At 45.4% G+C, this 12041-nt stretch overlaps 1 pseudogene; it reads right to left on the reverse strand.

The window, feature by feature from the left end:
- Positions 1 to 6775: 6775 nt before the first annotated feature.
- On the reverse strand, positions 6776 to 9557 carry LOC111152513 (annotated as a pseudogene).
- Positions 9558 to 12041: the final 2484 nt, after the last annotated feature.

The raw sequence follows: 12041 nt of genomic DNA on the forward strand, positions 1-12041 counted from the left end.
GAGCCAAAGGCAGAGGCTTTAACACACTGAGCCACCCAGGCACCCCCTTGTTATTTTCTTTTTAGACGCTTTATCTTTCTTTATATATTTGTCTTTCATTCTTTAAAATAAGGTAAAATAAGGACATAATTACTCAATAAATGTAATTTGGTCAAAGAAGTTGACCAAATCTTGGTTTAACCAGGAAAGCCCAATCTCCAAGACTTTTTTGGTGGTTAGACACAATCCCTTGTTGCTTTATAAATCTCAGGATGTCCCCTAGTGTCCAAATGGGTTCAAAGTCTGACAGAATGGGAGAGGATACTTGCATATGACGTGTCAGATAAAGGGCTAGCATCCAAAATCCATCAAGAATTTATGAAATTCGGGTCCCTGGGTGGCTCAGTGGGTTAAGCCTCTGCTTTTGGCTCAGGTCATGATCTCAGGGTCCTGGGACTGAGTCCTGCATCAGGCTCTCTGCTTGGCGGGGAGCCTGCTTCCTCCTCTCTCTTTCTGCCTGCCTCTCTGCCTACTTGTGCTCTCTCTCTGTCAAATAAATAAATAAAAATCTTAAAAAAAAAAAGAATTAACGAAATTCAACATTCAGGGAACAAACAATCTAATCAAGAAATGGGTGGAAGACATGAACAGACATTGCTGCAAAGAAGACATACAAATGGCCAACAAACACGTGAAAAAGGGCCATAACTTGGCATCAGGGAAATACAAATCAAAACCACAATGAGATAACACCTCACACCAGCAAGAATGGCTAAAATTAACAAGTCAAGAAGCGACAGATGTTGGCAAAGATGCAGAGAAAGGGAAACCTCCAGGGTGCCTGGGTGGCTCAGTGGGTTAAGCCTCTGCTTTCAGCTCATGATCTCAGGGTCCTGGGACCGAGTCCCGCATTGGGCTATCTGCTAGGCAGGGAGCCTTCTTCCTCCTCTCTCTCCCTCTCCCTCTGCCTGCCTCTCTGCCTACTTGTGATCTCTCTTTGTCAAATAAATAAAATCTTTAAAAAAAAAAAAAAAAGAAAGAAAGGGAAACCTCCTATACTGTTGGTGGGAATGCAAGCTGGTGTAGCCACTCTGGAAAACAGTATGGAGGTTCCTCAAAAAGGTTGGATATAGAGCTATCCTACCACCACAGCAATTGCACGGCTGGGTATCTACCCCAAAAATGCAAATGTAGTGATGCAAAGGGGCACATGCACCCCAATGTTTATAGCAGCAATGTCCACAATAGCCAAACTATGGAAAGAGCCCAGATGTCCATCAACAGATGAGTGGATAAAGAAAAAGTGGCATATATACACAATGGACTATTATGCAGCCACTAAAAATTGAAACCTTGCCATTTGCAATGATGGGGATGGAACTAGAGGATATTATGCTAAGTGAAATAAGTCAATCAGAGAAAGACAATTATCACATGATCTCACTGATATGTGGTATTTGAAAAACAAGGCAGAGGATTATAGGGGAAAAGAGGAAAAAAAATGAAACAAGGTGAAGCCAGAGAGGGAGACAAACCCCAAGAGACTCTTAAAATCAGGAAACAAACCAAGGGTTGCTGGAGTGGAGGGGGTGGGAGGAATGGGGTGGCTGGGTGATGGGCATGGGGGAGGGCAGCATTTATGGTGGGGAGTGCTGCATATTTTGTAATACTGATGAATCACAGATCTGTGCCCCTGAAACAAATAATACATTACATATTAATAATAAAAAAATTAAATTAAACTTTAGACATTATCTAAAAAAAATTTGTCTTTCATTCATAAAAGGGTAAAATAAGGGCATGCTTACTCAATAAATGCAATTTGTTTGGTCAAGGAAGTCGACCAAATCTTGGTTTAAGCAGGAAAGCCCAATCTCCAAGACTTTTTTGGTAGTTAGACACAACCCTTGTAGCTTTATAAATCTCAGGACGCCCTCTAGTGTCCATGTGGGTTCAAAGTCCCAGTGATTCAAAAATAAATCACTTTGGTGGTTTTAGTCTAGGACATCTTACTGAAGCCCTTTGCCAAAATATCAAGACCATCATTGTTAGCCCATTCTTTTATCTTTGTTAGCTGGCTTATAATTGTCAGGCTATGAAAAAGAAAAAAAAATTATCAGGCTACTTTACCCTGTATTTGGATCAGAAAGTATGCTCAGTGTTCCTCCAGTCACATCATAGGTCGCATCAGCTGAGGTATGATAGAGCAAGGCCTGGAGGTCAATGTTGTGAGGGCTGGGAAGGGTCTGAGGGGCAGGAGCCCGTCTGTAGAGTCCCAGGAAGCCCCAGGTGCTCTGTGTAAAGCATTGCTTCTGGATGACCCTCTTAGACCTCCGCATCTGGGTATGACCTGGGTGCCTGCCCTTCCTGGAACCCAAAGCAATCCACACTGGAGATCTGTGGTGGGAGTATGGTTCTGGGGTGGGGGCAGGTATGGTTTAGTTTATCCTACACCTCTGCCTCAGTCCTTTTCCAGACCTCTTCTGATACTAGAAACCAAACCAGACAGGCTTAGGACTACGGTTCTCAAAGTGTGGACTTGGGGCAAGCTGGGAAGCTCCCAAACTGGGAACTTGTGAGAAATGCAGATTTCAGGCCCTACAGAATGAGAAAGTCCAGGGGTCAGTGCCCAGCACTCTGCTTTTTAACATGCCTTTTAGCAGGATTTTTCTTTTCAGAAAAAATCAGACTCTTTCACGTTTCAACATGTAGTAGCTGTCACTACTGAATAGTCAGAATTCAGGACACTCTCTTAACCCGGAAGCACCTGGCACCTCAGTCGGCTTCATCTGAATCCAGTCCTGGTCCAGGCAAAGACACTCACGTCCTGGATTCTGAGCCGCATTCACTTGTGCTGGGTGTCCTTTGGGTTTCTACTCATGCCTCAAAAGCAGCTCACATATTATCTCTTTTTTCTGAGGTTTCGGGACTCTTGGTCAGAGCTGGTGGTCTACGTATCTGTCCATCAAGCATGCATGCATGTTGCACTTACCATTTGTATTTCCTTACCCATCGAAATGTAAATCAAAACCACTTTGAGATGTTACGTCACACTAGTCAGAATAGCCAGTACCAAAAAGACAAGAGGGTGCCTGACTGGCTCAGTCGGTAGAGCATGCCACTCTTGATCTTGGGGTTGTAAGTTTGAGCCCCATGTTGGGTATAGAGTTTGCTTCAAAAAAAGAAAAAAAAGGATAAGAAATAACAAGTGTTGGGGATGATGTGGAGAGAAGCGAACCCTCATGCATTTCTTTTTAAAAGATTTTATTTATTTGACAGAGAGAGATCACAAGTAGGCAGAGAGGCAGGCAGAGAAAGGGAAGCAGGCTCCCCGCTGCGCAGAGAGCCCGATGCGGGGCTTGATCCCAGGACCCTGGGGTTGTGACCTGAGCCGAAGGCAGAGGCTTTAACCCACTGAGCCACCCAGGTGCCCCTGCTGAATAGTTTTTGACAGTTGACTCAATCTTCTACCTTGTTATAGATATATTCAAATTGTCTGTTTCCTCTGATTCATCCTCAGTAGTTTGTGTCTTTCTATGAATTTGTCTATTTTATCTAAGTAAGTTGATATTTTGGCATATAATTCATCATAATCGCATAATTTCTCTTTATTTCTGTATAGTCAGTCATAATATCTCCTCTTTCACTGCTGACCCTAGTAATGTGAGAGTTCTCTCTTTTTTATTTTTTGAGTTTAGTTGAAGATTTGTCAGTTTTGTTGATCTTTCAAAGGATCACATGTGATTTAGTTTTATATAGTTATTTTATTATTTTCTCTATTTCATTAATTTCCACTCTATTCTTTACTTTTTCCTTCCATTTGGTTTAGTTTGCTTCTTTTTTCTTTGACTTAGTATAGTTAGTGAGGTAATTGATTTGAGATAATCCTTTCCTTTTTCTTATTTTAAGAGAGAGAGGGAGAGTACACACACACACGCACACACACACACGTGCATGTGGATGCACGCAAGCAAGGGGAGGAGGGGCAGAGGGAGAGGGAGAATCTCAAGCAGGCTCCACACTCATCACTGAGCCCAATGCAGGACTCAATCTTGCAACCCTGAGATCATGACCTGAACCCAAATCAAGAGTCAGACACTTAACCCACTAAGCCACCCAGGCACCTCTGAGATGTTTCTTTTCCTTTCTTTTTTTTTTTTTTTGTCAGAGAGAGCAAGCGAGCGAGCACAGGCAGACAGAGAGGCAGGGAGAGTCAGAGGGAGAAGCAGGCTCCCTGCCGAGCAAGGAGCCCGATGTGGGACTCTATCCCCAGACGCTGGGACCATGACCTGAACTGAAGGCAGCTGCTTAACCAACTGAGCCATCCAGGCGTCCCGAGATGTTTCTTTTCTAATATAAGCATTTACAGCTATATATTTGCCTCTCAGCACTGCTTTAGTACCATCATCTAGGTTTTGGTATGTTCTGCCTTCATTTTTGTTAATCTCAAAGTACTTTCTGATTTTCATTTTGATATTTCTTTGACCCTTTGATTATGTAGAAGTGTGCTGTTAAATTCTGTATATTTGTGAGTTTTCCAAATTTCTTCCATTTATTGATTTCCAGTATCACGCCACTATGATAAGAGAACATTTTTTTTCTATTATTTTTACTCTTCAAAATTCATGGAGGTTTGCTTTATGGCCTAGCATTTGGTTTATCCTCAAGAAAGCTCCACGTGCATTTGAAAAGAATGTATATACTGTTGATGGGCGGAGCGTTCTATAAGTGTCTGATTTCTGCTTTGGGTTTATAGTATGGTTCAAGTCTTCTTTATGTTTATTGATCTCTGCATAGTTATTCTATTCATTAGTGAAAGTGATACATTGCAGTTCCTGACTTATTGTTGTATTATCTATTTCTCTCTCAATTTTTGTCAATTTTGCTTTCATGTATGTAGTGCTGAATCATTAGGTGAATATAAGTTTATAATTTTTCACCTTTTTGATGATTTGACCCTTTTATCATTATAAAATGACACTGTCCATCTTACTAGTATTTTTTTAAAAAGATTTTTATTTATTTACTTGACAGACAGAGATCACAAGTAGGCAGAGAGGCAGGCAGAGAGAGAGGAGGAAGCAGGCTCCCTGCTGAGCAGAGAGCCTGATGTGGGATTTGATCCCAGGACCCTGAGATCATGACCTGAACTGAAGGCAGAGGCTTAACCCACTGAGACACCCAGGTACCCTGTTAATGTAAATTTTTTGATACATAAGTTAGATATAGATTTTCTACAGAAATTTGTCATTTTTAAAAAAATAGTTTTTTAAATTTAATATTTTATTTCATTTTTTAAAGTAAGCTCTATGTCCAACGGGGTGCTTAAACTCATGACTCCAAGATCCATAGTTGCCTGCTCTGCCATCTGAGCCACTTGTTTGCCCTGAAGTTAAGTTTGTTTCTTTTCTTCAAAATTAAAAAAAAAAAGATTTTATTTATTTATTTGTCAGAGAGAGAGAGACAGCACAAGCAGGGGGGAGCAGCAGGCACGGGGGAAGCAGTCTCCCTGCTGAGCAAGGAGCTCATGCAGGGCCCGATCCCAGGACCTCAGGATCACGACCTGAGCTGAAGGCAGATGCCTGACTGAGCCACCCAGGCGACCCAGTTTGTTTTTTTCTTGCAATTTCTGGGGAATCACCAATCCACGACAATTATCAACTAAACTAATGACATGATTTTGGCCCAATGGCCAATGATAAAGCAAATTTGGACTACAAATCACAGAAGGAGTAGTCCATGATTACAAATTCTTTGAAATTGTTGTTTGCTCTTTTTGCTGACTCAAAGGCAAATCTCCTTAGAGTACTCTTGTACTTGAAGACACAGAAGATTTTGATGTTTTGCCCTTTTCTGAGGATATGAACCTGTTTCCCAGATTTTCAGGGAGGAGATGTCTTTCATGCTCCTCACATGAACAAGCTCTGGGCATCATTTCCTGTCTACTAAGCTCATGAACTTGAGAAGCCAAGCTAAGGTTTTCTAGATTTGAAAAAATGCCTGAAGGATCAGAACAATATTTCTCCCTGATTTATTGCCTATATTCATATTTTGGTCTAAATGATTATTCTCCTGCTTGTTCTACTACATTCTTGGATATTTGTCCTATTTTATCTATCATTTTACTTGTTTTTAGGGGGAAAGTCAGCCTTAAAACTTAAGTCTACCATGTTATTGGAGACGGCATCCCAATTAACTATGTTTTCATTTCTGCTGTTTATCTGGCACCAGAGTAGGTGCTAGAGTGTAAGTCACCTAAACCAATGGTGATCTGTGTCTATAGTGAGCCAGCCCTGCTCTGTGAACTGTTACTCAGCCCACAGAAAGTACACACAGAAGTTGAAAGTGAGTGTAAGCCAGAAAGCTCTACCTTCTCCTGTTTGAGACTGGTCATTGCCAAGCAAAACTGAGCATGAATATCACATCATTGGATCTGCTAAAAACAGTCTGATTATCAGCTGTTCATGGACCAGAGATGGAGTTGCACAGGGTCTAAACTGGAATGAATTTTATTATTTATTTATTTATTTTTAAAAAAGATTTTATTTATTTATTTGATAGAGAGAGTTCACAAGTAGGCAGAGAGGAAGGCAGAGAGAGAGAGAGGAGGAAGCAGGCTCCCTGCCAAGCAGAGAGCCTGATGCAGGACTTGATCCCAGGACCCAGAGATCATGATCTGAGCTGAAGGCAGAGGGTTAACCCACTGAGCCACCCAGGTGCCCTATTTATTTGTTTTTTTTTTTAAAGATTTTATTTATTTATTTGAGAGAGTGAGAGAGAGAGCACGAATAGGGGGAGGGGCAGAGAGAGAAAGAGAGGCAGACTCCCTGCTGAGCAAGGAACCTGGTATGGGGCTGGTACTTTTCCTCCAGTGGGAAGAAAATATCATGTTAGAGGCCGAGGACAGGGTAAGGCCATGAGATCCTAGAAGAAACTCCTAGTCCTGGTTGAAAATGAAGTTTCCAGAATTGTGCCTGAAGACCCAGGACAGGATCAGGAAACACGAAGAATGAGGTGTGGGGTCACTGGGTTATCTGACTTGCTGGAGGTCTGTTCTCAGCAGGATCCTTCCTCTCTGTCCTGTGACTGCTGGGAGTCAGGTTCCCATCACCAGAACTGCCAAGATGAAAATGTATCCTTCATTGTCACAAGTGTTTGCTACAGAGTCAGTGTTAGTGATCGGCTCCAGAGTGGGCAAGTACATGTGCAAGGATGGTACTTTCCAGTTACAAGGCAGGACGGTCTGCTACCTAGGAAACCCCCAGTGGGATAAGAAACTCAGATCCCCCCACTCGATTCCCTACCTGAGCACTTCTTCCTCCAGATCACAGCTCCAAATGCCACAGTAACCACAAGGAGAGCCAGGCCAGCAATGATCCACATGATGGGGATGGTGGGAGGAGGCAGCTCTGGAAAGGGAAGGGACAGTGGGGGCCCCAGACCTCTGGTTTGAATCCTGACCCTGCTGAAATTCTCCAGAAGGCCTTCTGCTTTCCCTGAGAAGAGGCTCGACCCCAAACCCTCCTTACCCCATCTCCAGGTGATGGGATCGGGTAGCCCCTCATGCTGCACATGGCATGTGTATCTCTGTTTTGCTCCATAAGGCACCACCTCAACCGCCCACTTCCTGGAAAGTTCCATCTCCTGCTGACCTGGTCTCCACAAGCTCTGTTTCCTGGGTCAGGTCCTCTCCCTCACTGCTGTCAGATCAGGGTGATCTCCGCAGGGTAGAAGCCCAAGGCCCAGCACCTCAGGGTGACATCATGGTCAGAGATGGGGTGGTGTGTCACATGTGTGTTGGGGGTTTCTGAGGAAGAGAATCAGAAAATCTACCACACTCGGGCTTACCTTTATGGACCACTGAAAGGGCATTCATGTGACCAGGGCCACTGTTTTGGAAGGCAGCTATGCTCACCACTATACCACCAACGCTGGGCCACTGTTTTGGATTGAAGAAGCACAAAGCCCAGTTATCAACCTAACTTTTGGGATCTCCTAATCTAGGAATTCTAGAATCAGGGAGAGAACCCAGGGTAGGAGGTCTAAGAGGGAGACTGCACTAGTGGTCCTGACTGCGGTGCAGGGTGAATGAGTCAGGAAACCCAGAGTCGGAACCCCAAAGATGCTATCATTGGAGAAAAAGGCCTTGAGAGGGGAAAGTCATGGTTTCCAAGGTAGCTGCCAGGGTTAAAGGGAAAGGCTGATGGGTTATTTCAGGAATGGTCTCCACCTGCCTCCTGGGAGAGACTGGATTCCTCAATTGTCCTTTAGAGAAAAGCTGTCCTTTGGGTGAGTCACTGTCCAGTAGGAACCTGAACACGCAGGCGGACCTCCCTCTCCCCACCAGTGGGAGGGCGGCGTTCTGACATTGAGTCCATTTCCTCTCCCTGGTGGGAAGCCAGCCCCAGGGGAGGGGAGAGCAGGGAGGCCCCCGTGGCCCCTCGTACCTGCTCGCTGCAGGGTCTCCTTTGGGTTCTCCAGGTACCTGGGGAGCCACTCCAAGCACCTGCCCTCCATGTAGTTCCTATAAGAGCTCCGCATCACCAGCGGCCTCCCACTTGCTGCGGGTGATCTGCGACGTAGTGTCCGCCGCGGTCCAGGAGGGCAGGTCCTGGCTCGGGGCGATGTAATCCGCGCGTTGGTAGGAGTCCTGATTGTACCCGCGGAGGAGGCGCCCCTCCGGCTCCACGTCACAGCCATACATGCCTGGTAGGTGTGAGACCCTCCCCGCCCCAACAGGCAGGGTTTAAGTCCAAATACAAGTAAAACCGCCTAAACGTTACCGCTGGCTCGGGGAGGGCCAGAGTTCCCGGTAGGGTTCTCTCAATTCCCGGTGACGCTTAGACCCGTGAACGTGGGTGGGGAATGGCGGTCGTGACCTGCACCCGGTCCTGTCGCTCACCGGCCTCGCTCTGGTTGTAGTAGCCCCGCAGTGTGTTCAGGTTCACTCGGAAAGTCCGTGCGGTGTCCTTGATTTTCCGGGTCTCCCGGTCCCAAAACTCCGGCCCCATATGGCCCATCCAAGACACCCGGGGCTCAGCCCTCAGACTGGCAGAGTCGCTGTCAAACCGCACGAACTGCGTGTCGTCCACGTAGCAGACGACGATGAAGCGGGGCTCCCAGCGGCGGGGCCCGGACACCACGGTGCAGAAATACCTCATAGAGTGGGAGCCTGCGGGCGCGGAGGGGCTGAGACCCCGCCCGACCCTCCTCCCGGAGCGGGGCCCGGGACCCAGGTGGAGGCGGCCGGGAGGGCAGGGGGAGGGGGCACCGAGTTGGGAGAGCAGGCTGAGGCGGGGAGGGACTGGGAGCACAGGCCGGGGCGGGGCCGGGGTGGGGGCGGCTGGGGGCTGGGGCGGGAGAGGCGCCTTCCCCGGGGTCCCGCGTCCCCTCCCTGGGGTCCCCTCTCTCCCGCCCCGCAGAGGGCCTTTCCTCCCGCCTGGCACTCACCCGCTCAGGTCTCGGTCACCGCCAGCGCCCCCCACAGCAGCAGGAGGATGGTTCGGGGCATCGCGACCTGCATCTTCCCGGTTTGGATAAACTGTTCAGTCACAGCTGGGCTCGGAGGAGACTTTAGAACCCGGAACTGCAGTGCCGGTGATTGGCCACCCCAGAAACCTGACACCCAATGGGAATGCGAACTGGGGGTGTGTCACAGGTATCCAGGAAGAAGGACCCAAGACAGGCTTTGAGGGGAAGTGAAACTCTGGGAGATGAGGGCTCCGCGTTGCTGGGCTTCTTGGCCCCAGACTCAGCCCCACTGCCTCCTACCCTGAAAGGCAGGCCAAGGGACCTGGGACTTGTGCGGACCCCACACCTATGGCACAGAGCACTCTCTGTCACACTGTCTCCCTGAACTGTGTGAGTCAGTGATTCTCAAACATTCTGTTCACAGGATATCTACATATACAGTCTCACAGATTATTGACGATCCTAAGGATAATCGTGTGTCTGGGGGTTTTATCTATCAATATTTGCCATAGTAATAATAAAACAGCTTTATAAATTCATTAATTCGTTTAGAATCGTATTAACCATGGCATATAAAGGAAATACATTTTTTTTTATTATGTTCAGTTAGCCACCATCATTAGTTTTTGATGTAGTGTTCAGTGATTCATTAGTTTCGTATAACACCCAGTGCTCATCACAACATGTCCCCTCCTTAATATCCATCACTTAACTAACCCATTCCCCCAACACTCTGCCTTCTGTAACCGTCAGTTTGTTTCCCCGAGTCCGGAGTCTTTCATGGTTTGTCTCCTCTCTGACTTCTTCCCAGTTTTCCCTCCCTTCCCCTGTGGTCTTCCCTGCTATTCCTTATGTTCCATATATGAGTGAAACCATAAGATAATTATCTTTCTCTGACGGACTTATTTCACTTAGTATGATCCCCTCCAGTTCCATCCATGTCCTGTAATGGTAGGTATTCATCCTTTCTGATGGCTGAGTAATATTCCATTGTATGTATGTACCACATCTTCTTTATCCATTCATCTGTTGAAGGGCATCTCAGTTCCTTCCACAGTTTGGCTATTGTGGACATTGTTGTTATGAATATTGGGGTTCAGGTGCCCCTTCTTTTCACTACATCTGAATTTTGGGGGGTATATACCCGGTAATGCAATTGCTGGGTCATAGGGTAGCTCTATTTTTTTTTTTTAAAGATTTTATTTATTTATTTGACAGAGAGAGAGAGATCACAAGTAGGCAGAGAGGCAGGCAGAGAGAGGGGGAAGCAGGCTCCCTGCCTAGCAGAGAGCCCAATGCGGGGCCTGATCCCAGGACCCTGAGATCATGACCCGATCGAAGGCAGAGGCTCAACCCACTGAACCACCTAGGCGCCCCTGTATTTTTAACTTCTTGAGGAACATCCATACTGTTTTCCAGAGTGGCCTGTACCAGCTTGCATTCCCATCAACAGTGTAAGAGGGTTCCCCTTTCTCCACATCCTCTCCAACATTTGTTGTTTCCTGGCTTGTTAATTTCAGCCATTCTGACAGATGTGAGGTAGTATCTCATTGTGGTTTTCATTGTATTTCCCCAATGACAAGGGATGTGAAGCATTTTTTCATCTATCTGTTGGCCATTTGGATGTCTTCTTTGGAGAAATGTCTGTTCATGTATTCTGCCCATTTCTTGATTGGATTGTTATTATTTATTTATTTATTTTGAGTGTTGAGTTTGATAAGTTCTTTATAGATCTTAGATTCTAGCCCTTTATCTGACATCGACAGCAAATATCTTCTCCCATTCCATAGGCTGCCTTTTAGTTTTGTTGATGCTTCCTTTGCTGTGCGGAAGCTTTTAATCTTCATGAAGTCCCAAAAGTTAATTTTTGCTTTTGTTTCCCTTGCCTTTAGGGACATGTCTTGGAAGAACTTGCTGTGGCCAAGGTCAAAGAGGTTACTGTCTGTGTTCTCCTCTAGGATTTTGATGGACTCCTGTCTCACATTTAGGACTGTCATCCATTTTGAGTTTATCTTTGTGTATGGTGTAAGAGAATGGTCCATTTTCATTCTTTTGCATTTGGGTGTCCAATTTTTCCAACAACATTTGTTGAAGAGACTGTCCTTTTTCCATTGGATAGTCTTTTCTGCTTTGTTGGAGATTAGTTGACCATAGACTTGAGGGTTCATTTCTGGGGTCTCTATTCTGTTTCATTGATCTATATGTCTGTTTTTGTGCCAATACCATGTTATCTTGATGATCACAGCTTTCTAATATAGCTTGAAGTCAGGCATTGTGATGTCCCCAGCTTTGGTTTTCTTTTTCAACATTCTTTTGGTTATTCAGGGTTTTTTTTCCTGATTCTGTACAAATTTTAAGATTGTTTTTTCCAGCTGTGTGAAAAATGTTGATGGCATTTTGATAGGGATTGCATTGAATCTGTAGATTGTTCTGGACAGCACAGACATTTTCACAATGTTTATTCTTCCAATTCATAAGCATGGAAGTTTTTTCCATCTCTTTGTGTCTTCCTCAATTTTATATTTATTCTATAGTTTCTGGAGTACAAGTCTTTTACTTTTTTGGTTAGGTTTATTCCTAGGTATCGTATG

This window comes from Enhydra lutris, unplaced genomic scaffold (assembly GCF_002288905.1).
Source record: "Enhydra lutris kenyoni isolate GAN:26980312 unplaced genomic scaffold, ASM228890v2 scaffoldscaffold28, whole genome shotgun sequence".
In the NCBI taxonomy this organism is placed as follows: domain Eukaryota; kingdom Metazoa; phylum Chordata; class Mammalia; order Carnivora; family Mustelidae; genus Enhydra; species Enhydra lutris.